Source organism: Sus scrofa, chromosome X (genome assembly GCF_000003025.6).
Source record: "Sus scrofa isolate TJ Tabasco breed Duroc chromosome X, Sscrofa11.1, whole genome shotgun sequence".
NCBI classification, from domain to species: Eukaryota; Metazoa; Chordata; class Mammalia; order Artiodactyla; family Suidae; genus Sus; species Sus scrofa.
Genome location: NC_010461.5, coordinates 12,501,855 through 12,529,672, shown reverse-complemented (window position 1 = coordinate 12,529,672; position 27,818 = coordinate 12,501,855). Strand labels below are relative to the sequence as shown.

At 39.5% G+C, this 27,818-nt stretch overlaps 1 pseudogene; it reads left to right on the top strand.

Moving 5' to 3' along the window:
• On the top strand, positions 12,437-13,592 carry LOC110257852 (annotated as a pseudogene).

The following is a 27,818-nucleotide window of genomic DNA, read 5'->3' as shown; positions in this document are numbered from 1 at the left end:
CAGCTCAACAATATTATAAGATTCTCTCCTCTCCTCTCCTCTCTGATTTCCAGGGTTAATTTTATCTCACGGATGCTTTCCATAGTGGTCATTAAGTGATTATCAGTCCCAATTGGGGCTACAGATATTGTAGGATATAGAAAGCACTCTAGTGTCAATATTCCAAGCAACAATGCATGCTTATGTTTAGCCTAATTGGACTAAATCAAGGCACAGGCACACTTCTGACTTTGTTACCTGACTTAAAAAAAATCAGAATCAATCCCCAGAGATAAGGATGGGCTATCTTCCTCAGACAGAAAAGGTAGGTACCATTTTTTCTTTTTTTTTTTGGTCTTTTTAGGGCTGCACCTGCAGCATATGGAAGTTCCCAGGCGAGGGGCCAAATGGGAGCTGCCGGCCTATGCCACAGCAACACCAGATCCAAGACACATCTGCAACCTATATACCACAGATCGTGGCAATGCCAGATGCTTTAACCCACTGAGTGAGGCCAGGAATCAAACCTGCATCCTCATGGACACTAGTCGGGTTCTTAACCCACTGAGCCACAATGGGAATTCAAGAAGCAGGGTACCATTGAGAAGGTGTAACTTGTGAGCAGATGCTAGGAAGTTCAACCACAAAGGTTCAGTGATTGTTTAAAGATGCCACTTGTAACTTTCTTTGCAATGCAAAAACCTAGGGGCATGTAAAATGTGTGTCAACAGGGGACGTATATTTAAACAAACTGTGGTACATCCTTAGTACCGTAATGCCATTCTCAGAACCTTTGCAGTAGTAGATGTTTATGTTTTGATATAAATGGGTCTCCATTTTAAGATATATCATTAAACAATAAAGGCAGGAGTTCCCATCATGGCTCAGTGGTTAATGAACCTGACTAGTGTCCATGAGGACGTGGGTTCAATCCCTGGCCTCGCTCAGTGGCTTAAGGATCCAGCATTGCCATGAGCTGTGATGTAGGTCGCAGGCACAGCTTAGATCCCACATTGCTGTGGCTGTGGAGCAGGTTGCCAGATACAGCCCCGATTTGATCCCTAGCCTGGGAACCTCCATATGCCGTGAGAGTGGACCTAAAAAGACAAACAAACAAACAAAAACAATAAAGACCTATGCAAATCAGTGTATAAAGCAAGTCACTTTTTAAATTGAAAGCAGGTAGATGAATGGAAAATTTGTTATGTTAAAGCCTAAACAGCCAAAGACCACCAAGGATAAGCTAGTAGTATGACAAGTTCAGATTTATCGTCTTGATGCAGTGAGGAAAGGCCCTCCAGGAGAACAGTGCAAACATCTTTTTTTAGGGTTTGAGTTCTTACTAAAGGATTCTGAGGAGAGTTTAAGGGAGTGGCAATCAGTTCCAGGTTGGTTGCTTTCCCAAGGCAGCATTCAGAGACTGAGCGCTGTCTTGAGATGAGGGGACTTTAGTGAGATTGGGTCTCTTGATAATAGATGAATGTAGCAAAGTGGGGCTTTGGGGCAGCATCAGTAAGAAAGCAGGAGCCGCTCAAAGAGGGGACCATTACAGCATTTTGCAGCTGCTGCACAATCATGGGAAAAGGAATGTTTTCTGTTAATTCTGCATCTGATTTCATTTGTCTGTCCCCCGGCTTTAATGATAGAAGGGTTCCTTTTTCTTCCTTTCAGTCTGAGCTGATTTCTACTTCTTCAGTCCTAAAGAGGTTTTTACTCTTTCTTAAGGAATACTAAGAAACTGTTAACAGTAGTCACCTTCGGAAAAGTGGAAGGGGTTGGAAAGGTGAGCAAGAAAAGATGTCCACATTATTAATTTGCATCTTTTTGTTTTAGTTATATTTACTGAACATGACCATATGTTAATTTTGGTACATTTTAAATGTTAATGTGGATTCTCTGAGCAGTGAGAATATGACCCTTCTTGTTTGGTTGTTTTCTTCTTATTATTTATCTGTAGTTTGTGAAGAACAAACATTATTATTATTATATTATTATTATTATTATTATTATTTTGTCTTTTTTCCTTTTCTAGGGCCGCTCCCACGGCATATGGAGGTTCCCAGGCTAGGGGTCGAATCGGAGCTGCAGCCACTGGCCTACGCCAGAGCCACAGCAACGCAGGATCTGAGCTGCATCTGGGACCTACACCACAGCTCACGGCAACGCCAGATCCTTAACCCACTGAGCAAGGCCAGGGATCGAACCCACAACCTCATGGTTCCTAGTTGGATTCGTTAACCATTGCGCCATGACGGGAATTCCAACAAATATTATTTTAAAATAATAACAGACACTCCCTGCCTCCTCAAAAATCAGCAGTCTGACTGTCACCACAGTCTAAACCTGGGGCCCAGAAATGGGCCTTGCCAGTCCATCCCCCTTGCCTTCTAATATGCTGCTGTTTCCTGCCTCTCTTGGGTCGTTCTTTCTACATCCAATCCTTATTCCATCAGCCCTGCCCTTAACAAAGGGTAGCAAATTTGGAGTGAGAACAATCAGACAGAGTACTTATCTCCTCACAGGGTGCCCAGGTACTGCACTGGAACTAACAAGCACCGTTCTAAACATAAGCCTCAGCAATAAGGTCCTGCTCCTCCTCTCCCTCCAACTCAGGCTTCTCCAAAGACCACACACCTATCAGTGCTGATAAATTAGGTGCTATTGTTGCATCCTCTTCCTGCCAGAGACAAACTCATCTTGTAATATGTCATAAGAGATGCAGTTGAGGAGCAACTACAATTCTTTTATAACACTCTATAAGGTGACTAATAGGATAGAAAACTCAGGAGAAACCAAGAGACATAAAGATACTTGTACTTTATGGCCTGAGAGCTCAATAAAGTGCCTCCCCCAAGAGCTTCTCCCATTAGCAAAGGGATTTTTTATTTTAGAAGACTGGTTGACAATGTTATAATTTGGAGGACATGTCATAGAAGAAGTATGCTGTTTATAGTCATATGTCTAGGATAAAGAACCAAATGCATGACCAAAAAGAATAACTCCCTTTTTGAGCCATTATAACAAAACCAATGACAAACATTGGGAGCCTTCGCTGGGAGCATGCACTGAGTGGTTTTACGACGTTCCTAGCAGGCCATTATTTTTAAAGGATAGAATCAGAAAATTTGCTGGTGATACAAGGCAGTATTATCTATTCAAAAAAGATCTTTTCTAAGGCCAATATAACCACTGTTTACAAACAGAAAAATCTGTATACTACTGAATCTCTGAAATCAAATTTCAACTATTTTGTGAACAGCTGAGAAATAATTACATCAGCTATTTTCCTTTCCTGCTAACAAGAACCCAAATTATCAGCACCTGTAACAATGCCTGACCTTTTAAAATAGAGTAATGATATTCAAAAGACAGTAAAGAGTACTCACATTATTATTCTACCGACTCTTACCTACAAACTTGTTAACTGAAAAATCTTTGTTGAATTAATCCAAAAAAAGTTCAAGCCATTAAAAGGAAACAAAACAAACTTTTATTTCCCAATGTACCATTTTCGACGAACACATCAAATATTTTGAAAAATGCTCTAAACAACTGAAAATCATTTCCATGGAAATGGTTCCTTACATAAGAATCTGTTTCTTACTTGGTTAATGGGGATATTATCCCAATGAAATATTTTAGCGGTGTTCAAATAAGCATAAGAAATACATAATGTATCACTACATTGTCATTTTTTCAATCATGCACTGGTGAGTTATTAACAGAAAGACTAATTTGGGTTGAAAACTACTATAAAACAGTAAAAGGAATTACTTCAGCTAGGAAACCTGAGCTAATCCCAGATCATCATTTTCTAACTGTGTAAGTGGGCCTGTCATTCACTGTATCTGAGCTTCCTCTGGAAAACAGAGGTATATTTCTGTCCTGGCTTTACCTAATATGGAAAGCCTAAGTCAAAGAAGAGCAACCTACTTTTGACCAAAATATACGGCTGTGGTGATATTAAAATGTGTCCACAAATCATTTGATACTCCTTCCTTCAAAGAGTGGAACCTAATTCTTCTCCCCTTAAATGTGGGCTATATTTAGTGACTTGCTTCTAATGAATAGAATGGTAGAAGTGACCGTCTATGACACCTGAGATTAGGATATAAAAGGCATTGTGCGTTCCTCCTTGCTTTTTTCCTCTGATGACCCTCTCCAGGGGAAGAGATGAGCCGTGCTGTGTAGATACACAAGCAGCCCCATGAAGTGGCCCATATGGCAAGAAACTGGGACTTCCCACCAACAGCAGCAAGGAACTGAGAGGCCTCCTTCCTACAGTCATTTCATGACTTTGGAAGTAGAGCCTCCTGCTCTAGTCAAGCCTTGATGATTACAGTTCATGTCTTCACTGAAACTGAGACAAACCCATCCAGCTAAACTATTTCTGACCCACAGAAACTGTGGAATGATAACTGATTCTTGTTTTAGACCAATAAGTTTTGGGGTAATTGTTAATAGATAGCTAATACTATGACCTACCAGGAAAAATACACCTGTAAAGACATGTACAATATGATTCCCTTTTTACGTGGAAGGTTTCCAGATAAATTTATAAAGAAATGAAAGCTTTGGAGTTCCCGTCGTGGCTCAGCGGAAATGAATCCAACTAGGAACCACAAGGTTGTGGGTTCGATCCCTGGCCTTGCTCAGTGGGTTAAGGGTCCGGCGTTTCCGTGAGCTGTGATGTAGGTTGCAGATGCAGCTCGGATCTGGCATTGCTATGGCTGTGGTGTAGGCCGGCAGCAACATCTCCGATTAGACCCCTAGCCTGGGAATCTCCATACGCCACGGGTGCGGCCCTAAAAAACGACAAAGGACAAAATACAAGGAAAAAAAAGAAAGAAAGAAAAGAAATGAAAGCTTTGACTTAAAAGCTTATAATCAAATTCTTTTAGAGCTTCCAGTATTCTGGGTTATAATGCAGTTAGAAGAAACTACAATTTTCCATCAGTCACAAGGAACGTTCTGTAGCCCACAGAAGACCCTGTAAGGGATGACAAAGCAGCTCTCCAAGTGGAGACAAGTCACACTTGTAAGAACATTTTACAATTATCCTTAAAACTTGGGCTCTATCTATATTCATTATTTCAGATTCAAAGAAAATCTTAAGCAAATCTACCAGCTACTAAAAATCTATATTATAAATAACCTGTCTCCTCCACCAACCCCTGTCTATGAAAATGATGTTAAGACAACCAAAGCTGCAGAAGAATGGAGTTAAAACTACAGTATCAGTCTTCAAACTGGGGTTATGCAAAGCCTTTCCAAGGGGTACATGGACATAAATAGTTTTGAGGAAAACAATTTCAACTCAACTTCCATACATAAGCCATCTCTCCTGCAAGCAATCTGCCTGAGATATGCATTATATCTGGTTTCCTTTCCTACTTCTCCTTTCATAAGCATTCTTTTCCATGTTTCAAAGGGAGGCCTATTTCTTTGAATTCCCAAATCTTATTATTATTCCTTCTTCCAGAGTGTAAAACTTCAAGGGCACCAAAAAGATAGTTTAAAATATTGGTGCTTGCAAACTTCATCTACTCAAATCACTGTGAACTAACAGTAGGACATCTCTATTTCTTACCTTGTATACATTTTTGTTAAATGAGAAAGGTGGTAAGACTTATGTTGGGATGTTCTATATTGAAAAATACTGTAGTGTGGGGAAGGGGTTGTGGGATTGATAACAAAGAACTTTCATTTAGCAACCTAGTCTCTCAATCCTGTCAACTATTGTAAAATAAGGCATTGCTCCTGAGGATAATTCCTGTGAGACTGTTGCCAACAAGGATAAGAAACCACCATTATATGATATCATTTATTTACAAAAGATCCCAACTCAAATAAAATCTAAGGAAAGCTAAAGGTATTAGGGAAAAGGTACTATCATGAAAGCTGATTTTGGAAACCTTTCACATATTAGTTTTTCTCTCTTGGAAATACTGTGATTTAGATAAGGTTGTAAGTCTGGGAGCACAATTTATTCTTTACACAAATATTTATTGAGTAGCTTCTATGTGCCAGGCACTGTTTTAGATTCTTGGATGCAATGGTACATAAAAATGAACAAAAATCTAAGCTCACATAGAGCTTATAGAAAGGAGAGAACAACAATAAACAAAACAAGTAAATGGTATAGCACATTAGCAAGTCATAAGCATGTAGAGAACAAGAAAAGGATGAAGGGCAGGGAGTGCCAGGAAGCACTGGGGATTTTAAGTTAGTTGGGTAGAGTAGCTCCATTTAGAAGAGGACAGCTGCACAAAGATTTGAAGACCATGAAGGAGCAAGACTCGTGCATATCTGGGAGGGAAGTGTGCTGAGTAGAGGAGGGAAAGCATGTAGAAAGACTCTGGGGCAAAGTATGCTTGGCTTGCTCCAGGAACAGGGAGAAGGCCAGTGTGGAAAAGAGTGAGAAAAGCAGAAGAATGAGAGGTGATAGGGTAAATTACTGTAAGAATTTGACTTTTAATGTGGAAGGTGGTCTTGTGGAGTGATATAATCTGACCTACATTAAGCAGCACACTAGCTGCTGCATTGAGAATAGTCTATAAGGGCAGAAACAAAACATTCGGCAAGGCAGTTCTCACAATAATCCAGAAAGACCACGGATACTTGATCCAAGATGGTAGCCAAGGAGGTGATATAAGAAGAAGTGAGATCCTGCATAGATTTTGAAGGTAAAGCCAATAGAATTTTCTGATAGATTGGATATAGGGTGTGAAAGAGAATAACCCTGTATCTATTTAAAAAATTAAACTCAGGGAGTTCCTGTTGAGACACAGTGGGTTAAGGTTCTGATGATGTCTCTGTAGAGGTGTGGATTCAATCCCTGGCCCAGCACAGTGGGTTAAGGATCCAGTGTTGCCACAGCTGTGGCATAGGTCGCAGCTGCAGCTTGGATTTGATCCCTGTCCTAGGAAATTCCATATGCCACAGGTGTGGTTGAAAAAGAAAAAAAAAATAAATTCATAGTTTACAAGTTTTTAGAGGGCACAGTGGAAATGAACCCAACTAGTGTCCACGAGGACATGGCTTTGATCCCTGGCCTCACTCAGTGGGTTAAGGATAGCGTTGCCTTGAGCTGTGATGTAGGTCTCAGACATAGTTCAGATCCCGTGGTGCTATGGCTGTGACATAGGCCAGCAGCTGTAGCTCTGATTTGACCCCTAGCCTGGGAACTTCCATATGCTGCAACCCCAAAAAAGCAAAAAGTTTTTAGAAAGGAAATCCCAGACGAGACTCAGATGGTTTCACTTGTAAATTCTATCACATGCTTATGGAAGAAATCATATCAATCTTAGCAAAACTCTTTCAGGAAATAAAGGATTAGAGAACACTGCTTAATTCCTTCTGTGTGGTCAGCATCACCCTAATTCTAATACATGATAAAAACAGTCCACAAAAGAAGTTTTTAAACCAATAACATTCATGAACACAGATGCAAAAAAAAAATCCTTAACAAAATTAGCAAATGAAATCCAACAATATATCAAAAGGATAATACATGATAACCAAGTAGGGTTTATCTCAGGAATGCAAAGGTGTTTAACATTGAAAGATTAATCAAGGTAACTCACCTTATTAACAGAATAAAAGAGAAAAACTATATGATAATTTGAATAGATACAGAAAAAAATTCAACACCCACTCATCATATAAACTCTTAGAAAACTAGGAATAAAAGGGAACTTAACACGATAAAGAACATCTTTTAAAAACCTGAAACTTTATATTTAATTGTGGAAGTCTGAATTTTTTTATTTATTTAATTTTAATTTTTTTTTTTTTCCTGAAGACCAGGATAAGGTAAGGTTGCCCGACTGTCATCACTTCTATTCAATATTGTACAGGAGGTCTTAGCCAACTCAATAAGGCAAAATTTTAAAGTTAAAAGAAATAAAAGGCAGAAAGATTGGAAAGGAAAAAGTAAAATTGTCTATATTTGCTGATGACATGACTATGGTACATAAAAGTCTAAAGAACTAATAAGGGAATTTAGCAAAGTCGTAGGATAGCAACGTTAATTGAAAAATCAATTAGTGTCACAAACAATTAGAAAATGAAATTTTAAAATTGATTCCATCTATAGTATCAAAAATCATGTAAACATCTAACATATAGCATATTATGTTACATATGATGTAATATGTCACATAAAACAATGTAACATAATAAATCCAACAAAAGACTTCTAAGATCGCTGCATTAAAAAACATAAAACATTGTCAGAGTTCTCTTGTGGCACAGTGGGTTAAGGATCCACATGTTGTCACTGCTGCAGCTCAGGTCGCTACTGTGGCACATGTTTGGTCCCTAGCCCAGGAACTTCCATGTGCCATGGCTATGGCAAAAAATTAAAAAATAAAAAATACATATAAAAATAAAAAATATAAAACATCATTGAGAGAAGTTAAAGATCTAAATAAATGTTGAGATAAATCATTTTATAGATTAGAAGATGCAGTTCTATCAAGATGTCAGTTTTCTCAAAATTAATCTATAGATACAATGCAATTCCAATCAATCTCATAGCAGAATTCTTTTGTAAAAATTAACACATTAAGTCTAGAATTACAAGAAAAAAATCAAGGGCCATAGAATAGCCAAAACAACTATGAAAAAAAGAACAGAAGTTTCCATTGCGGCTCAGCAAGTTAAGACCCAACACAGAATCGACAAGGATGTGGGTTCGATCCCTGGCCTCTCTCAGTGGGTTAAGGATCGAGCACTGCTGTGAGTTGTGGTGTAATTGCCAGATGCAGCTGGGATTCTGCATTGCTGTGGCTGTGGCCTAAGCTGGCAGCTGCAAATCCAATTTGACCCCTAGCCTGGGAACCTCCATATGCTGCCAGTGTGGTCCTAAAAAGAGGGGAAAAAAGAGAGAGAGAAAGAGAGAGAAAGAGCAAAGTTAAGAACTTAAACCAGACTTCATGAAAATTATCATGACAGTGATAATTAAACTAACATTATCAAAGCAGTGTAGTACTGGCATAATGATGGACAAATAGATCAATGGAACTGAATACAGCCTAGAAATTGACTCCCAATTATACGATCCTCTGATTTCTTATAATGGCACCAAATGAATCCCAAAGGAAAAGAAGAGTCCTTTCAACAAATGCTCCTGCAGTAATTAGATCTCCATATCGAAGGGGGAAAAAGTAACATCAGCCCCCATCTCACACCATATATAAAAATTATTAATTTAATATGTAAAGAATGCCTAAAAATTAATAATTAAAAAACCAAAAATATTTTTCCTTTTCTTTTATCTTTCTTTCTTTTGTTCTTGTTTGGCTGCCCTGCAAGCATATGGGGTTCCCAGGCCAGGGATCAGATCCCAGCCACCCTTGTAGCAATGCCGGATCCTTTAACCCACTGTGCCAGGTTGGGGATTGAACCTGTGTCCTGTCGCTGCAGAGACATCACAGATCACAGTGCACCACAGCAAGACCTCCCTAAAATATTTTTTAAATGGAAAAAGTATTTAAATAGGCACTCCATAAAAGAGGGTACTAATGGCTAAAATGCACATGAAAAAGTACCTGACATCACTCGTCATTATGGAAATGCAAGTTAAAAACACAATGAAATACTATACATCCACCAATATGGCTAAAATTAAAAAGACCGACAGTACCAAATGTTGGCAAGGACTTGGGGCAATGGGAACTCTCACACATTGTTTGTATGATAGTAAAAGTGTTAAATGCATTTGGCAAAAGGTTTGGCAGTTTCTCATAAAACTAAACATGCACGTACCCTATGATCCAGCAATTCCTTCTAGGTATTACATAAGAGAAATGAAAGTATATGTCCACAGAAAGACTTACACATAGGATGGACCTAGAAACTATCATGCTAAGTGAAGTCAGCCAGACAATGAGACACCAACATCCAATGCTTTCACTGACATGTGGAATCTGAAAAAAGGACAGACGGAACTTCTTTGCAGAACAGATGCTGACTCACAGACATTGAAAAACTTATGGTCTCTGGAGGAGACAGTTTGGGGGGTGGGGGGATGTGCTTGGGCTGTGGGATGGAAATCCTGTGAAATCAGATTGTTATGATCATTATACAACTACAGATGTGATAAATTCATTTGAGTAATAAAAAAAAAAGATTTACACATAAATGTTCATGGCAGCTTTCTTTTTAATAGTCAAAATTAGAAACAGCCTAGGTGTTTCTTTAAAAGAGAATGGATAAGCAAACTATGATATAGTCAGATAAGAATACAACTCAGCAACAGAAGGACTGAGCTACTAATACACGCTAAAATATGCACGACTCTCAAACATTATACGGAGTGAAAGAAGCCGTCCACAAAAGGATACATATTGTATGATTCCATTCATATAAAGTTCTAGAACAGGTGAAGCTCACCAATGGTGGAAAATAAGAAAGACAGTGCTTTCCTGGTAGGGAAGAGAGTATCAAGGGTGGAGCGTTTGCCTGGGAAAGGGCATAAAGATACTTTCTGAAGTGATGGCAATGTTCTATATCTTCATGGAGGTTTGTCTGCATCAAAACTCAGTGAATGTACATTTAAGATGTGTGCATTTCATTGTATGTAAATTTTGCATCAAAAGAAAAACTTTAGGTGAATACTCAACTCATTGGTAATATGAATGCTGAAGTCTATGGAGAGAGTGTACAGATGTCTTCAATTTACTTTGAAATGCATCAAAAAGTAAGATGAGTTGATATAGGAGTAAAACAAGTCTAGTAAAATATAAATGGTAGGATCTGGGTGATGGTATATAAATAGTTACCATAAAATTATTCCAATTTTGTGGTAGGTTTGGAATATTCCACAATAAAACCATTTTTAAATTAAAATTAAAAATATATACATAGAAATGTTGATAAACCTTCAAGATAATTAAAAGTGGTTTTTTTCCAAAAAGCACAATACTTGTATATTGATCTGGAGCTCAATGTTAAATAATTAGGTAGAGGTGATTTATCGGGCACTCATAAACTCATTCAAACATTTAACAGTTATTTATTGAGCATCTACTATGTGCCAGGCACTTAAAAGAAAGTGAAAATGCAAGAGTCCACTCAATAAATAATTATCTACTTTCACTACTAACCCACTTGGAAAGGAACACTTTAGGGAAAAGAGGCATGATAAGCAAGTCCGTCAATATGATTGGTATCTTTTTTTTTTTTTGGTCTTTTTTGCCATTTCTTGGGCCGTTCCCGTGGCATATGGAGGTTCCCAGGCCAGGGGTCCAATCGGAGCTGTAGCCGCCGGCCTACACCACAGCCACACCAACGCGGGATCCGAGCTGCATCTGCAGCCTACACCACAGCTCAGGGCAACGCCAGATCCTTAACCCACTGAGCAAGGCCAGGGATCGAACCCACAACCTCATGGTTCCTAGTCGGATTTGTTAACCACTGAGCCACGACAGGAACTCCATTCACAGCTATTTTTTAATGTTATATTTTGCCGACTAAAAAAGTCATTTTCAATATGGAAAATCAATACTGTTAGATAGGAAATAATTGTACAAACACTGGCGTCAATTTTAAATTGTTTCTTAAGCATATTTTCAACCTTGGAAGCAGAAAGATTGAGACTTAAGGAAAGAGAAGGCCTCACTAATATAACATGTGATTTTAAAAACGTTGGTATTAAGCTGACAGATTGAGAGAGCTCTAAATGTCATTTCCTCACAAGAAGCTATTATGCACAGTGCTTGAACAGGGCTGGAGGACTTAGCAACAGAAGGGGGGGAAGGTTTCCAAGGAGAGAGGGCTGCTTGTTTCAGAGCTAAACCTTAAGTTCCAGGCCTCAAGGTCTTGACCAGGAAAATGAATGGCCAGCAGTGCATCAGCCTAATAACAGGTCTTGTTTCCCTAGATGACACTGGATTTATTAGATACATATTCTTAAATACAGGATTTCCTAGTTACATCTTGAGGCAGAGCACAAACACTGATGAATGCTTTTGTATGTAAATATATTCTAGTCTGTGAATCCCTGGCTTCTCTCAGACACCAAAGCAAAGTTTGAGGCTGGGAATGGAAAATAATTCCAGTTATATACTGCTCTAATTTACATTCCAACGCTAAATGGGACTCTGAGTAATTTGGATGTTAGGAAGTGTGGTTGAGGGGAGAGACAGAGGATGAGAACTTGCCACCCAAATAATCCGAAGCCCTTGCCTGACACTCTCTCTCATGCAGCACTGGGTGCTTCGAAATGCAGTTAGGCTTCAGGATTCAGTTTCCCTGCTTTTTTTCCCGGGGATTATCTTACTCTCTGTTTTGTTTTGTTTTGTTTTTGTTTTTTTTCTTTTTAGGGCTGCACCTGCGGCATACGGAGGTTCCCAGGCTAGGGGTCGAGTAAGAGCTGCAGTTGCCGGCCTACTCAACAGGCACAGCAACAACAGATTTGAGCCACATCTGCGACCTATGCCGCAGCTTGCAGAAACACCGGATCCTTAACCCACTGAGCAAGGCCTGGGATTGAGTCCACATCCTCATGGACACTAGGCCAGGTTCTTAACCCACTGAGCCACAATGGAAACTCCCTATTCTCTGTTTTGTCCATATCAGCCATCAGACCTTCTATTATTCAAAAGCCTGGTTTAAAAATCTCCTTTTTGACTGCTCCCACCACTGAGGGAGGAGAGGCAAGGGCCAGGCAGCCCAGCTTCGAGGCGGCTCTCAACAGTGCACCATGGCCCTCAGGCACCTGGCACACGACTGCCCCACCACCACGATGCCCAGGAGGAAGGTCAGCTCTGCTGAGGGAGGAGCCCAAGAGGAGACTGCCAGCTAAACCTGCTCCCGCAAAAGTGGAAACGAAGCCAAAAAAGGTGGCAGGAAAGGATAAATCTTCAGACCAAAAAGTAAAAACAAAAGGGAAAGGGGAGCAAAAGGGAAAACAGGCTGAAGTGACTAATCAAGAGACTAAAGAAGATTTACCTGCAGAAAACGGAGAAACTAAAAACGAGGAGAGCCCAGGCTCTGATGCAGCAGGAAAGAAACCACGTCTGATTGACACCACACGCCCAGTCCTGTCAGTGGTCCCTGTCTCCCTGCCTGTACAATCCAGAATATTTTTATCAACTATTTTGTAAATGTACATTTTTTAGTGGCTCTAGAAACATTTTTAAGAAAGAGGGAGTCCCACCTCATCCCATTTTTTAAGTGTAAATGCTTTTTTTAAAAAAGAGGTGAAATCGTTTGCTGGTTGTTGTTTATTTTTTGGTACAACCAGAAAACACTGGGATATTGAATATGGGAGGCTTCGACTGTCTTGGGTGTCAGCTTAACATTCCATAGATGGGGGAGCTTTTATATCCTATAATACAAAGCATACTAAATGGCCATTTGGAGTCAGTTGTGCATTTAATGTCTTGAACACTTTAAATTCCTTCTCTTTCCATGTTGTTTTTGATAGAACTGTTGCCTAAAGCAAACCATTCCTTGATCTTGGCTCTTCTTGTCAGAATTTTGTCCATTCTGGGAGTTCCCGTCGTGGCGCAGTGGTTAACGAATCCGACTAGGAACCATGAGGTTGCGGGTTCGGTCCCTGCCCTTGCTCAGTGGGTTAACGATCCGGCGTTGCCGTGAGCTGTGGTGTAGGTTGCAGACGCGGCTCGGATCCTGCGTTGCTGTGGCTCTGGCGTAGGCCAGTGGCTACAGCTCCGATTTGACCCCTAGCCTGGGAACCTCCATATGCCGCGGGAGCGGCCCAAGAAATAGCAACAACAACAACAAAAGACAAAAGACAAAAAAAAAAAAAAAAGAAAAGAATTTTGTCCATTCTGTAACATCTTTGGTCGTGGTAGTCCCGTTTTCCTAGTTATTTTGTTAATGTGCTGTAAAAGATTGAAAATTTGAGTATGTGGTGTATGTGACATTAAACTGTGAATTAGTGGGACTTATGATATAACAGCATATCAACATTTGAAGATACTGGTACTTGCTATTCTGTTAAGGGAAATTTGCCTCCAAATTTTAAGTTGTAAGGTCACTGGAATAACTGTTGAGAAAAGAATCACAGCTAGATGATTTTTTAGATTTTTGGTATATATGTTAAGAATTATGTACAAATTGAAATGTCTGTATACTGATCCTCAAAACAACCAATAAAATCTCAATTATTCAAGAAAATAAAAATAAACATCTCCTTTTCCTTCAAGGGCCTGGAGAAGGAGTGTCATGAATTTTATCTTTTTTGCCTCCCTTTGATCTTCTCTCTCTTCCCTAAGTATCAAGGTAGATTCGAAGGAGGAAAAAGTCACAAAAAGTGCTATTTTATATCTAGAAATGGAACTGGGGAGAGACACTTGTCAGCATTTGCTTCAGAGGTGAAGCAGGAGTGGGGAGAGAAACATTTGTGAATTCTCTAAATTCAAATTTAGAGTATTTTCATCACGTTGGCAGTGAAGACATGGCTTTCTCCTCTCTGTGCTGCTTCTGCAAAACACTGCCCAATGTGTACAGCATGAGCCCAGAAATCAGCTTCTGTCTCTCCCTCTCAATTCACCAAAATGCCTTCCAAAAGACAAAGAGAATAAGAATTAAAGTACACTATAGACAGCCCTTGTGCTCTGATAAAATGGTGTGTACACACACACACACAGAAGCTTTTCCTGTTTGTCCCAAGGGCTTCACCACATCACTGGCTCAAGCATATGAGCAGAGACCATAAATAAGGAGACGTTGCTCCATGACACATAAACCAACTCCAGGCTCAGAACTTAAAATTTCCTTATATTTCAATCTGGTTCTTAAATCTTTATCTGTCCTGGTAGCTCGCAGTCTTGTGACTTAGTGTCCCAAGTCATAGCACAATAGGATGTAGAACAAAGGCATAGGACAACTGCCCACCATCCCTACCAGCCCCCATCCTACAATTCACATCCTAAAACTGACCCAGGCAACTGGCCCAATTTTATCCCCTGCTCTTATTTCTCCAGATGGCTCTCTTGAAATTCCTTTAACAGAAACAATCTCTCCTATTCATTCTTGCCTCAGAGCATCTGGGGACTAAATTCACTAGCTTTCCTTTTGATCTTAATTCAGCTATTGAGCCAGTCTGAATCTCTTTATATTACTATTAGTCTTTGCTTACTCCACTGTCTGTGTTTTTCCAATTTGTATGTATAATCTCATTTGCATTCTTTGTGAAGCACCTCAAAACGCCATACCAAGGATTTACTTTGGAAATCTGTGAGTTTCTCTCAGCTACCACCCAGTGAAAAACACAAATTCCCTCACTAACGGTTGAAAATTCAAGAGATACCATTTGTTTTTACAAACAATACTCTCATCACATAATTGCTGCTGTGATAGAGATTTTGGGGGTTCCAAGTGACCAAAACCCAACTTCAAATTTACTTAGACACAAGAAGGCAGAATGGGCACAGACTTGAGTCATCTGCTAAGAGTCCAGAAAAAAGCCTCATTCCATTTTTGGTCCTTTCTTCTTCTACGTTGGTTTTATTTTCTTAGAGTTCTCTCCAAGTGGTGACAAAAACAACTGCGAACAGACCTGAGATCAAATCCTGTGTGCTTAGTCCTACCATCAGAAAGAGGTAAGCATTTCCAACAGCCCCTCCAAAGTCCCAAGGAAGATAATGGAGATCAGCAGGCATGGGTTGCCAGTGATGTCCACTCCCTCGCTGGCTCTCAGCATAGCAGCTGAGCTTTGGGTCAGTCCTGCTGCTAAAAGGATGGAAAATTCAAAGACATCAGCTCTGATTTCCTGTGGGACATGCTTTACCTCACCAGCCTGCTTTTAGGAAGTTATGAGAAGATCCTGCCACTTCAGCAACTGGCAGGTTTCAATTCAGGAGTCAAGGGATGAACTCAGTTCGTACACGGATAAGACCTTAGGGACATGTGAGATACGAAATGTGCAAAGGAGTAACTTTCAAGAAACAATGCCCTCTCAAATGTAAATTGGTACATCCACTATGGAAGACAGTATGGAGATTCCTCAGAAAACTAAAAATAGAACTACCATATGATCCAGCAATCTCACTCCTGGGCATATACCCAGACAAAACATTCATTCAAAAAGATACATGCACCCCTATGTTCATGGCAGCACTATTCACAATAGCTAAGACATGGAAACAACCTAAATATCCATTGACAGATAAATGGATAAAGAACATGTGGTACATATATACAATGGAATACTATTCGGCCATAAAAAAGAACGAAATAATGCCATTTGAAGCAACATGGATGGAACTAGAGATTCTCATACTAAGTGAAGTAAGTCAGAAAGGAGACAAATACCATATGATATCACTTATATATGGAATCTAAAGTATGGCACAAATGATCCTATCTACAAAACAGAAACAGATCGTGGACAGAGCAAACAGACTTGTGGTCGCCAGAGGGGAAGAGGGAGGAAGTGGGATAGATGGGGAGTTTGGGGTTGGTAGATGCAAACTATTATATTTAGAATGGATAAGGAATGAGGTCCTACTGTAAAGCACAGGAAACTATATCCAATCTCTTGGGATAGACCATGATGAAAAATAATATAAGAAAAGGAATGTGTGTATATGTGTGTGTGTGTGTGTGTGTGTGTGTGTGTGTGTGTGTGTATGACTGGGTCACTTTGCTATGCAGCAGGAATTGGCACAATATTGTAAATCAGCTATGCTTCAATGAAAAATAAATTTTAAAAATAGGAGTTCCTGTCATGGCTCAGAGGTAACGAACCTGATGAATATCCATGAGGATATCGGTTCCATCTCTGGCCTCGCTCAGCGAGCATTGCAGTGAGCTGTGGTGTAGGTCACAGATGCAGCTGGGATCCCGAGTTGCTGTGGCTGTGGTGTAGGCTGGCAGCTGCAGCTCCAATTCGACCCCTAGCCTGGGAACCTCCATATGCCTCGGGAGCAGCCCAAGAAATAACAAAAAAAAAGACAAAAAAAAAAAAAAAAAAAAAAAAGAAAGAGGGACCCATACAAGATTATCTGGAGTGAGGGTTGGTGATGGCAGCTATTTCTTTAATTCAAATCACTTTAAAGATTATATGAAATAGACTTCAGCAACTTCCATACTTTTAGCTCTGAAGTTCTAAATCTAGCTTTTGTGATTTTCATTTAAACATAAGATAATGGTGATTTTAAAATAACTATCCCTGAAGCTTTATTAAAATAATGCAGCTATAAGTACAGAGCATTACTTTTAAGAACTTAATTTGAATTGAAATGCAGACGTCCTAGATTTTAATGCATCATAGCCACCAACTTCATAAAATTGCATCCACTTTTCAAAGCTTATATCACCCCATGGAAGCAGCCCTTTGGAAAGGGCTCTAATATCTCCATTTAGCCAGTTATAGGCAGGTTTTCATGTAACATTCCCTTAAAAATATTATAAAAGCGCTTTCTACTATGGTTCTAGTATGGTTGAAAAATGTTAAAGGCATTAATTTCATTGAACTACAGGAAAGTTTCAGATTAGAAAATCACGAGTACATTTTTTTAAAAAGAAACATTTTCCTTGTGCTTAATGTGGCCTCAATCACATTGAAACAGCTAAAATTTTGACAAAAGCAATAACCTCTGTCTTTTGGAAAAGCTATATATAAAATGAAGATAATTATTGTAGGTGGAAGATAGTTTTCACTTCAAATAAGACACACATATACTTATCAAGTTATACATTCATGCCACAGTGACCATCATTCCTCAATATTTCTACACAATAAGAGTGGACAAGCCTCTAAATTTCATCAGTTTTCATAACTTTTGAGTTTCAGGCTTAGTAAATCTAGAAAAGGTAGGAATTAAAGAGAATCAAAATACTTGCTTATTTATTTATTTATTTATTTTGCATCTGAGGGCCATACTTGTGACACATGGAGGTTCCTAGGCTAGGGGTCTAATCAGACCTGTTGCCGCCGGCCTACACCACAGCCACAGCAATGCCAGATTCAAGCCGTGTCTTCGACCTACACCACGGCTCATGGCAACGCCGGATCCTTAATCCACTGAGCTAGGCCAGGGATTGAACCTGCAACCTCTTGGTTCCTAGTCAGATTCGTTTCCATTGCGCCACAACAGGAACTCCAAAATGCTAATTTAAATAAGAAACGTCATTACAGAAGATAGAGAAAATGGAAATAGTGATAAAATTACAAATTCTTTTATTTCCTAAAAATGTTGCTTCTATCCTTTCTAAATGCTAGTTTGATATCTATATCTGAGAATATGATCAACAATCTCCAATATGATCCCTTAGTAATCCCCATCTCCTAATTCATTCCCTCATATAGTCTCCTCATACACTGGATAGGGCTGACCTTTTTTTTTTTTTTTTTTTTTTGCTTTTTAGGGCTGCATCCGCAGCCTATGGAGGTTCCCAGACTAGGGGTCAAATCGGAGCTGCAGCTGCCTGTCTGCACCACAGCCACAGCAACACAGGATCTGAGCCACATCTGTGACCTACACCACAGCTCACGACAACGCCAGATCCTTAACCTACTGAGCGAGGCCAGGGATCGAAACTACAACCTCATGGTTACTAGTCAGATTCATTTCCACTGCACCACAATGGGAACTCCAGCGCTGACCTTTATAATTAATATTACAGAAATGATAGAGTATGACATTGAAAGTCTGGGTCACAAAGACACTGCAGCTTCTGTCTTGCTTGCTCTTGGATCACTTACTCTAGGGTAATTCAGCCTCCATGCCATCATGACACCTAAGTAGCAACTGGAGAGGCCCATGTGACAAGGAACTGAGGCCTCCTGCCAAAGACCATGTGGATAGACCATCTTGGAAGTGAATCTTCCAGCCGCAGTCAAGCCCTCAGATGACTGCAGTCCCAGCTGCTATCTTGATTGAAACTTATGAGAGACGCTGAGCCAGAAATACACAGCTAAGATGCTCTCAAATTCTCAACTCGTAATAACTATGAAATAATGGATGTTTGCTGTTTTAAGCCAGTAGGTTTTAGAGTAATAAATCTTTTGTTAAAAACAAGTGATGGGGAGTTCCTGTCGTGACTCAGTGGAAATGAATCTGACTAGTACCCATGAGGATGCAGGTTTGATCCTTGGCCTCACTCAGTGGGTTAAGGATCCAGTGTTGCCGTGAGCTGTGGTGTAGGTTGCAGATGCAGCTCAGATCCCGCATTGCTGTGGCTGTGGCATTGGCTGGCAGCTGCAGCTCCAATTTGACCCCTAGCCTGAGAACCTCCATATGCCACGGGTGCGGCCCTAAAAAGACAAAAAAATATCAAGTGATGAATTGTAAATTTGATGGATGATATTCTTTCTGTTCAAGGATCTTTAATGGTTGTCACAGAGAGCTCTGACTTGTGACAGTCCTTTTAATAATAAAATCACAGACTCAAAAATAATTAAGATTATTTGATAATCCTTCACAGAACATGCAAATTACATTATTACTTCAAATAACACGTTAGAGGGATGTTTCCAGTAGGTGGGCTAAGCATTCCTAATTCTAGAAGATAAAATTGAAAAAGTTTATTTTCTGTTCGTACAAGAAATACCATTTTCTGAAAACTGTCTGGAAAAGACTTAGTGTACTTGCTGGTGGTGGCAGCAGCACTGTAACTAAAGGACATAGAAAGGTGGAATGTAAAAGTATAGAAAAAGAAAAACCAGGTGACTCCATAGATATAGCCCCAGGGTTCCATGGCAGGTCATATAATATTTAACTCCACTTTATTTTTAACCCTACCCCCTCCATTGCTTTGACTATTGTGAAGTTATTTTTAGACAGCCATTGGTGAGTTAAAATTACCAACATGTTTGCCAATTTCTGTGTTCAATATGGCTTCTTAGATACTGATTCTTCTTCATAAGTTTGGTTTCCTTCTTAGAGAAGCAACATTAAGGGTTTGTAAATGGCACCTCTCTCAGATGTTGTTGGGAAAAATCTTTACTTCACTTTTTAGTCTCAGTAGATAGAGGTACGATTTTTTAAATGTTCCTGCTAGTCATTTGATTGTTCTTTCTTCATCTGCATTATCTGACACTCAATTCCTCCTTATTCTTTAAATTTTCTCCTTCTAAAAATCACATTAGTATATGTTGAGTGTTCTTATTCTATCCTCCACTTTCTTTTAACCGGTATTTCACAGCTTCTCTTCTCTTTATCTATGTGAGCTGAATTCTGGGAAAATATTTAAATCTATATTCCAATTTCCTAATTCTTTAGTTATGTCTTATCAGTGGTTTGACTTAGCTCAGCTATGAACAGCATTTATACAGTGAAATTATTGTGCAAAATAAAATTATAATGATATTTTACAGGGAAAATAGGTATATAGGAATGTTCATGCTTGTGGTGGGGGTGAAGAGATTAAGTTTATTTTTTATTAAAGTATAGCTGATTTACAATGTTGTGTTAGTTTCTGGTGTACAGCAAAGTGATTGAAATACATATATGTATATATATGCACACATTTGAAGGAGCTAAGACTTGATTTAGGATAGTAAAAAATAATTGGATAATTCCCACAAATTAAAAAAAAGTACCAATATAAGCATGTTAAAGATATAAACACCAAAAAATTAAAAGCTAAGAAGTTGAAAATTTTGCCTCTAAAGAAGGAAAAGCTGTCAATTAGGGGTTGGCAAGAGGATCTGGGAACTGATATTTAGTCATAATAACTCTTGGAAAGTACATGACTTTAAATTACACACAAGAATAATGGATAAACTAAGAAGACAAAAAAAGAATAATGGATAAAAAAGAAAAACTAAAAATTTTAAAAGATGGCTAAATGGAAATGAAACTGTTAAAAAGAGTTGTGCAGATTTAAAAACCAAATAAGAGGATGAATATGTGGAGCATAGAGTATTTTGGGGCAGTGAAACTACGCTGTTTGATACCGTAATGGTAGATATGTGTCATTATACATTTGCCCAGATTCATAGTATGTACCAAACCAAGAGTGAAGCCTAATGTAAACTATAGACTTTGGGTGATTATGATGTGTCAATGTAGGTTCATCAGTTACAACAAATGCACCGCTCCGGAGAGTGTTGACAACGGAGGAGGCTCTGCATATTTCGAGGCTGAGCAGGGGCTTTATGGGATCTCTGTGTCTTCTGCTTTTTTTTTGCTGTGAACCTAAGATGACCTCAAAAAATAAAGTTTATTTTTTAAAAAAATCAAATAAGAATCAGCACGTTACCCCAATTGCAATTTGAAAGTATAACAGCAAGGTGAAATGACATCCTCCAGGAACTTGCAGTCAATTCTGAATTTTTGCTATTAATCTTTTACCTTTAAATTGCCACGTTGAAGTCTGTAAAAAGAAACCTCTAACCTGCATTTGTTTCTATGCTGTAATTTATAAAGTTTGCAAAATATAAAAGTACCAGTGGGAAATTTCATGTTAATAAAAATGTGTTTTTATTTTTAACTGCTGTAAAATATTAACACATTTAGAAAAATAACATTTTTTCCAATAACTGGTATAGCAGTAAATAATTAATTTTACTGGTGACCCAACAAATTTGGACATACTTGTCTGTCATTAAACTGTTCTACCAGACTGGTTTAAGATGAAAATTTACTGTACACAGCGGCAGAAGCAGTTAATGGAGAAAACAAGAAGGTGGTAAACCCTGATAAAGCACCTGTTACGGTGTTTCTAGTGACTCAGAAGAGATTTGCTAATAGAAAACTGGCTCAGTTATACGATGAATAAGTTTTGGAAATCTAACATACATATAGTCACCAAGGTTGGTGACTATAGTTAACAATACTGTATTGTGTACTTGAAATTTACAAAGACAGTAGATTTCAAATTCTCTCTCACACACACACAAAATGGTAACTATATGTGAGATGACGGATGTATTAGCCAACCTCATTTCACAAAATATACATGTACCAAATCATCACATTGTACACCTTAAACTTACACAGTGTTATTTGTCAATTATATCCCAATAAAGCTGGAAAAAATTAAATGCAAATTTGACCCCCCAAAAAAGAAGAAAGAAAATCATATTTACTAGGGAAAAAAAGAGAAGCGAAAGGATTCAAAACAGATACTGTGCAAAGGAATATAACAGGAGGCATAAGTATAATTTTAATTTTTCCAGTAGCCACAATAACAAGTAATAAGAAGGCAAATATTTTATTTAATCCAATATATCCTAAGCATCATTATTTCAACATGTAATCAATATAAAAATATTGGCGTTCTCATCATGGCTCAATGGTTAACAAACCCGACTAGTATACATGAGGACTGGTGTTCGATTCCCTGGCCTCGCTCAGTGGATTAAGGATCCCACGTTGCTGTGGCTGTGGTGTAGGCCGGCAGCTGTAGCTCCGATTGGACCTGGGACCTTCCATATGCCTTGGGTGCCGCCCTAAAAAGCAAAATAAATAAATAAATAAAAATATTAATGAGAGATTTTATATTCTTTTTTTGTACTAATTCTTCAAAATCTGGTACATACTTTACACTCACGGCACATCTCAGTTTGCACTAGCCACATTTCAAGTGATTGTTAGCTACACATGCTAGCATCTACTATCTTGGATAGCATACTTCCCACCTTTTCTGTCCAATCAAGACTCAAAATTGTAGAAAGAGAATTTCCTATGAAAAATGGCAGGAAAGCAGGAAAGACTTGACCAGAGGTTCCTAAGTTAGCATTTCAGACAAGAGGGCTTCCCTTTCCCTCTATGACCAAAGGTCTCCTTGATCAGGATTGATCCAGAGCAGTATCAGAAGCTGCTTCTGTAAAGGGTCAGATAGTAAGTATTTTAGGCTTTGCAGGCCACACTGTCTCTTCTGCAACTACTCCATTCTGCTGTTGCAGCATGAAAGCAGCCACAGACAACATGTTAAACAAGTGAGCATGGTTGTATTTCAAAAAAACTTTATTTATGGGAATGAAATTTGAATTTCATATACTTTTCACATGTCATGACATTTTTTCCAAACATTTAAAAATATAAAAAACATTCTTAGCTCATGAACCCTACCAAAACAGGTGATGGGCCAGATTTGGCCCGTTGGCTGTAATTTGCCAACCCCTGACCTAGAGGACGGGGATTAAGAAAAGAAAGTCCTAAGAGGCTGTTTTAATTACAGACATTCATTGAAGAGCGAAATCTAGAACTTTGGAAGCTAGAGACAGAGAATGTGAAAAGAACATAGGACTTGGTGTCCTGCCATCTCTGTTTTGACCCGGGTTCTGACAACATTTAGTTTCTTGTACCCTAGTCACATTGATCTTCTCTGGTTCTCAGCTTCTTCCTGCCAGCTGGATGATTAATTACCATGGCAACCTCAATGAGTCCAACAATAGCTCATATATCGCACTGCATTAAATCAAAATTGGTAATATTTTGAACAGAGTCTGGGAAATTTTACCATTTAAAACATAAGAGGAATGGCTTTGTTGAGAAATAAATAGCTTTAACACTGCTATACTAATTTGGAAATAACTCTTACTATAAATAAGTCAATTATCACACATTACAATAAAAAGAAATTATATGTGACAGTCCTGGAGCCTAATTCTAATTATTGTTTACATTTTAAAGAAATAATAGATGCATATCTTGAAATATGCAAATTTTCAGACTCTCCACTATAATTAGCCCAAATATGTGTAGTTGTCCAGTATTTCACATTATTTCTTATTTGGTCCTATTTTACAAATCTTACATTAAATAAATCTCAAAAAGGCAAACTCAGCCAAACCTTTAACCTAATATAAAATAACTGCACAAACATGAAATCTGAGTTTTCCTTAACAAGAATTAGATTTCAGAATTAAACTGTAAATGGAAATACAATTTGTTGGTCCTGTTTTCCTATTAACATTAAGATTAGAGAGTTGCCATCATGGCTCAGCAGGTTAAGAACCTGACTAGTATCCATGAAGATGCAGGTTCAATCCCTGGCCTGGCTCAGTGGGTTAAGGATCTGGCATTGCCATGAGCTGTGGTGTAGGTCGCAGATGTGGCTCGGATCTGGTGTTGCTGTGGCTGTGGCGTAGGCTGGCAGCTGCAGCTCAGATTCAATCCCTAGCCTGGGAGCTTCCATATGCCGAAGGTGTGGTCAAAAAAAAATAAAAAAAAAAAGAAAAAGAAAGAAAGAAAAGAAAAAGAAAAAAGAAAACATTAAGACAATACTTTTTTGGAGCTCCCGTTGTGGCACAGTGGTTAACAAATCCGACAAGTAACCATGAGGTTGCGGGTTTGATCCCTGGCCTTGCTCAGTGGGTTAAGGATCTGGCGTTGCCGTGAGCTGTGGTGTAGGTCGCAGACGAGGCTTGGATCCCGCGTTGCTATGGCTCTGGCGTAGGCCGGTGGCTACAGCTCCAATTCAACCCCTAGCCTGGGAACCTCCACATGCCGCGGGAAGCAGCCCTAGAAAAGGCAAAAAAACAAAACAAACAAACAAACAAAAAGATACTTTTTCCATCATGACCTACCCCCAAGAATTTCAGCAAAAAAAAAAAAGAAAGAAAGAAAGAAAGAAAGAAAAAGAAAGAAAGAAAGAAAAGAAAAGAAAGAAAGGAAGAAGGAAAAACAATAAGAAAAAGAATGAAAGGAAGCAGCAAAAGGATTAGCTACAAGTTGCAAGTTGAAAGACCTGGTATGGGCTGGCCTCCCCAAACTATTCTCATCTCCATCCCTTTTCTGTTGACTTTCTCTATCATAAAGACTGAAAAGCTAAAGTTGATTTAACTTCCAGGGTTAGAGTTGGCCATATCGCATAGTTCTAGCCACAAAATAAGGCTGAAATCACTGAGCAGAGTTAATTTTACCTGAATAAAAATAGGAGAAGCCCTTTGTTCTTCCCCCTTCTTCCTGCCTGGAACACAGAAGTAACTGGACCACAGCAGCCATGTTGCAATTCTGGTGACAAAGCCACTTGCTAAGAGTGGGAAAATAAGAAGGTAGAAGGAGCCTGGATGCCTAGACACCAGGAGTATTTCCTATTTTGCAAGAATAATAAAATTATTTCTTAATTATATAGCGAATATTTGCTAGGTTTTCTGGGGTTTTTTGGTTTTTGTTTTTGCAGCTAATTGTATTTGTAACTGATAAACAAGTAAAACAAGGCAGGATTTCTTGCCATCTATTATACACCAGTGGTTCTCAAACTAGAGCAGAGATCAGAATCACCTGGATGATTTATTAAAATTCAGACTGCTGGCTCTAGCCCCAGAGTTTCTGATTCAGTAGATCTTGGATAGCTCACAGGAAATGACAAGTCTAACAAATGCCCAGGTAATGCAGCTCTGGCTGCACCGGCTGCAGGCTGCAGCAGGGGTGACACATTAAGAACCACTGGAGGAGTTCCTGCGGTGGCACAGTAGGTTAAAAATCCGACTGCAGCAGCTCTGGTCGCTGTGGAGGCATTGGTTCGATCCTGGCCCAGTACAGTGGGTTAAAGGATTGAACGTTGTCACAGCTGCAGTTGCAGCTATGGCTCGTATTCAGTCCCTGGCCTGGGAACTTACTTATGCCATGGGTACGGCCATTAAAAAAAAAAAATCCACTGGAATACACAATAGCATTTCATAACATAACATAGTATAACATAGCATACTACAGCAACCATAGCACAAGATGCATAACATAATATACATAACATTCTACTTTCCAAGTTCCTATTTCTCCATTGCTTTGCTTTTTAAAAAATAAATCTCTGCCTGATCTCCAGACCAAATACCTCTTAGTAATCTTAACTCCAAGTGTAAATAAGTCACAAAAAGATCAGCACATATTATAGTTCTGCTTCTGCCTGAAGCTAGAAGATAGGGAAAGAGCCGTCTAGCACTTGCCAGGCTAGACTTTTTGCCATGTCATTTCCTGGCACACAATTATGCTGCTTGCTGACAACTATTCTACCTTCTGTCCTTCTGTAAATTGTAAATGACAGTTTGGAAGCTGTTGGCTGAAAATTCTGAAAAAGAAACCTTTACAAGGAGAGGCAAGGATAAAATCACGGTCAATTTAGAGTGGTTGCTGATAAGCTAGACCTGAGAGGCATCATCAAGTTAGCACGCTGTTAAAGAAATGACATTTCCTGTGCCTTCCTCTTCCCCACCTCCACTTCTACCACCCAGAGCCTCAAAGCATGTGATTCACTCAACAATTCACATTTCATTGGGATGAGTTGGCAAGACTAGAGTGTGGAAGACTTTAGCTGCCTGCTAGAATAATACACAATTGAATTTTATACCTAGAGTGGAGAGCAAAGATTGTACCATGCCCATATGTTGCCCAACACCCACAGCCTACCCCTCTTCCCATATGACATATTTCAGAAGCCCTCATCCTTTGGGGAAAGCAATTCAGCCATTTTCCAGGCCTCATATGTGGTCTACTTTGGCTCCTTCCCTGGGAACTGGTCAAAATAATCCTTCTGTCCTAGTAGCCACATGTTTTAAGCCATGCTTTGTTAACCAACTAGGGGAGGTGGATCAGTCTGATTCATGCATCACCCATTCACTCCCCATTGTGTCCAGGAGCTCAATGAGTGGGACAAAATAACTCAAATGAGTTTAGTAACCAAGCCTGGCCAGGCTTCACTGAAACACAGAATACAAGGACCAGAGCAAAGCTCATGTGTCCTCCTAGAAATGACATCTAAGACTTTGACTTTTTTGTACCAATGCTCTGCCTGCTGGGCTAACAACTCAGGTTGCTGGACCACACTTCTATGATCACCTACATTCCTTCAAACACTTGCGGACCTTGGCACCAGGGATTTGGGGGTTTAAACCCTCCCCAGTACCTATTTTAGTCTTCCAACAAATTTTGATTCTTTGCTATTTCACAGAAGCCTGAGAATAAGAAACAAAATAGAACCATCTTTCACTGCTCCTTTTTTTTTTTTTTTTTTTTGCTTTTTAGGGCCGCACCCACGGCCTATGGAGGTTCGCAGGCTACGGGTCCAATCAGAGATACAGCTGCCAGGCTACACCACAGCAACATAAGATCCGAGCCTCATCTTCGACCTACACCAGAGCTCATGGCAACGCCAGATCCTTAACCCACTGAGCAAGGCCAGGGATCAAACCTTCATGGTTCCTAGTCAGATTCGTTTCCGCTGTGCCACAACGGGAACTCCTCACTCTTCCTTCTTCTTGATCTAACTTAGCTTTTCAAGTTGCAGCCAAAGGTCTTAAGTTCCCCCTTAAACCAATCCCAGCTGTAGATGTTTGAGGGTATATGTTATATAAGGTATTATGCTGAAGGCACAAATTATAAGAAGCCAAGTGTAAAACGGGAGGCACAAAGCATCTGTGTAGAGTGACTACAGAGGAGGAAGTCATCCTCAATTGCTGGGCAAGGTGGACAGGGCCTCATAGTGGACATGAACTTGTAGGAAAGACAGAACATAACTACAAAGAAACTTCTGAGAGATGGGATTCCAGGGAAGGGAAACATGTGGAGCCAAGGAAGCAGTGAGGTACAGAGGAAAGAATATGGGCTCGGGAGTTAGACAGATCTGGCTTTGAAGCCACTGCCTAGATGTGTGAGTTGAGTGTGTTACTTCAATGCTCTGATGCCTCAATTTCCTAATGTGTGAAGTGGGAGTAATACTAATTCCCCTGGGAGTTCCCATCATGGCTCAGTGGTTAACGAGCCCAACTAGGAACCACGAGGTTGCGGGTTCAATCCCTGGCCTTACTCAGTGGGTTAAGGATCCGGCGTTGCTGTGAGCTGTGGTGTAGGTTGCAGATGTGGCTCGGATCCCGCATTGCTGTGGCTGTGGTGTAGGCCTGGCAGCTACAGCTCCAATTGGACCCCTAGCCTGGGAACCTCCATATGCCATGGGTGCAGCCCTAGAAAAGA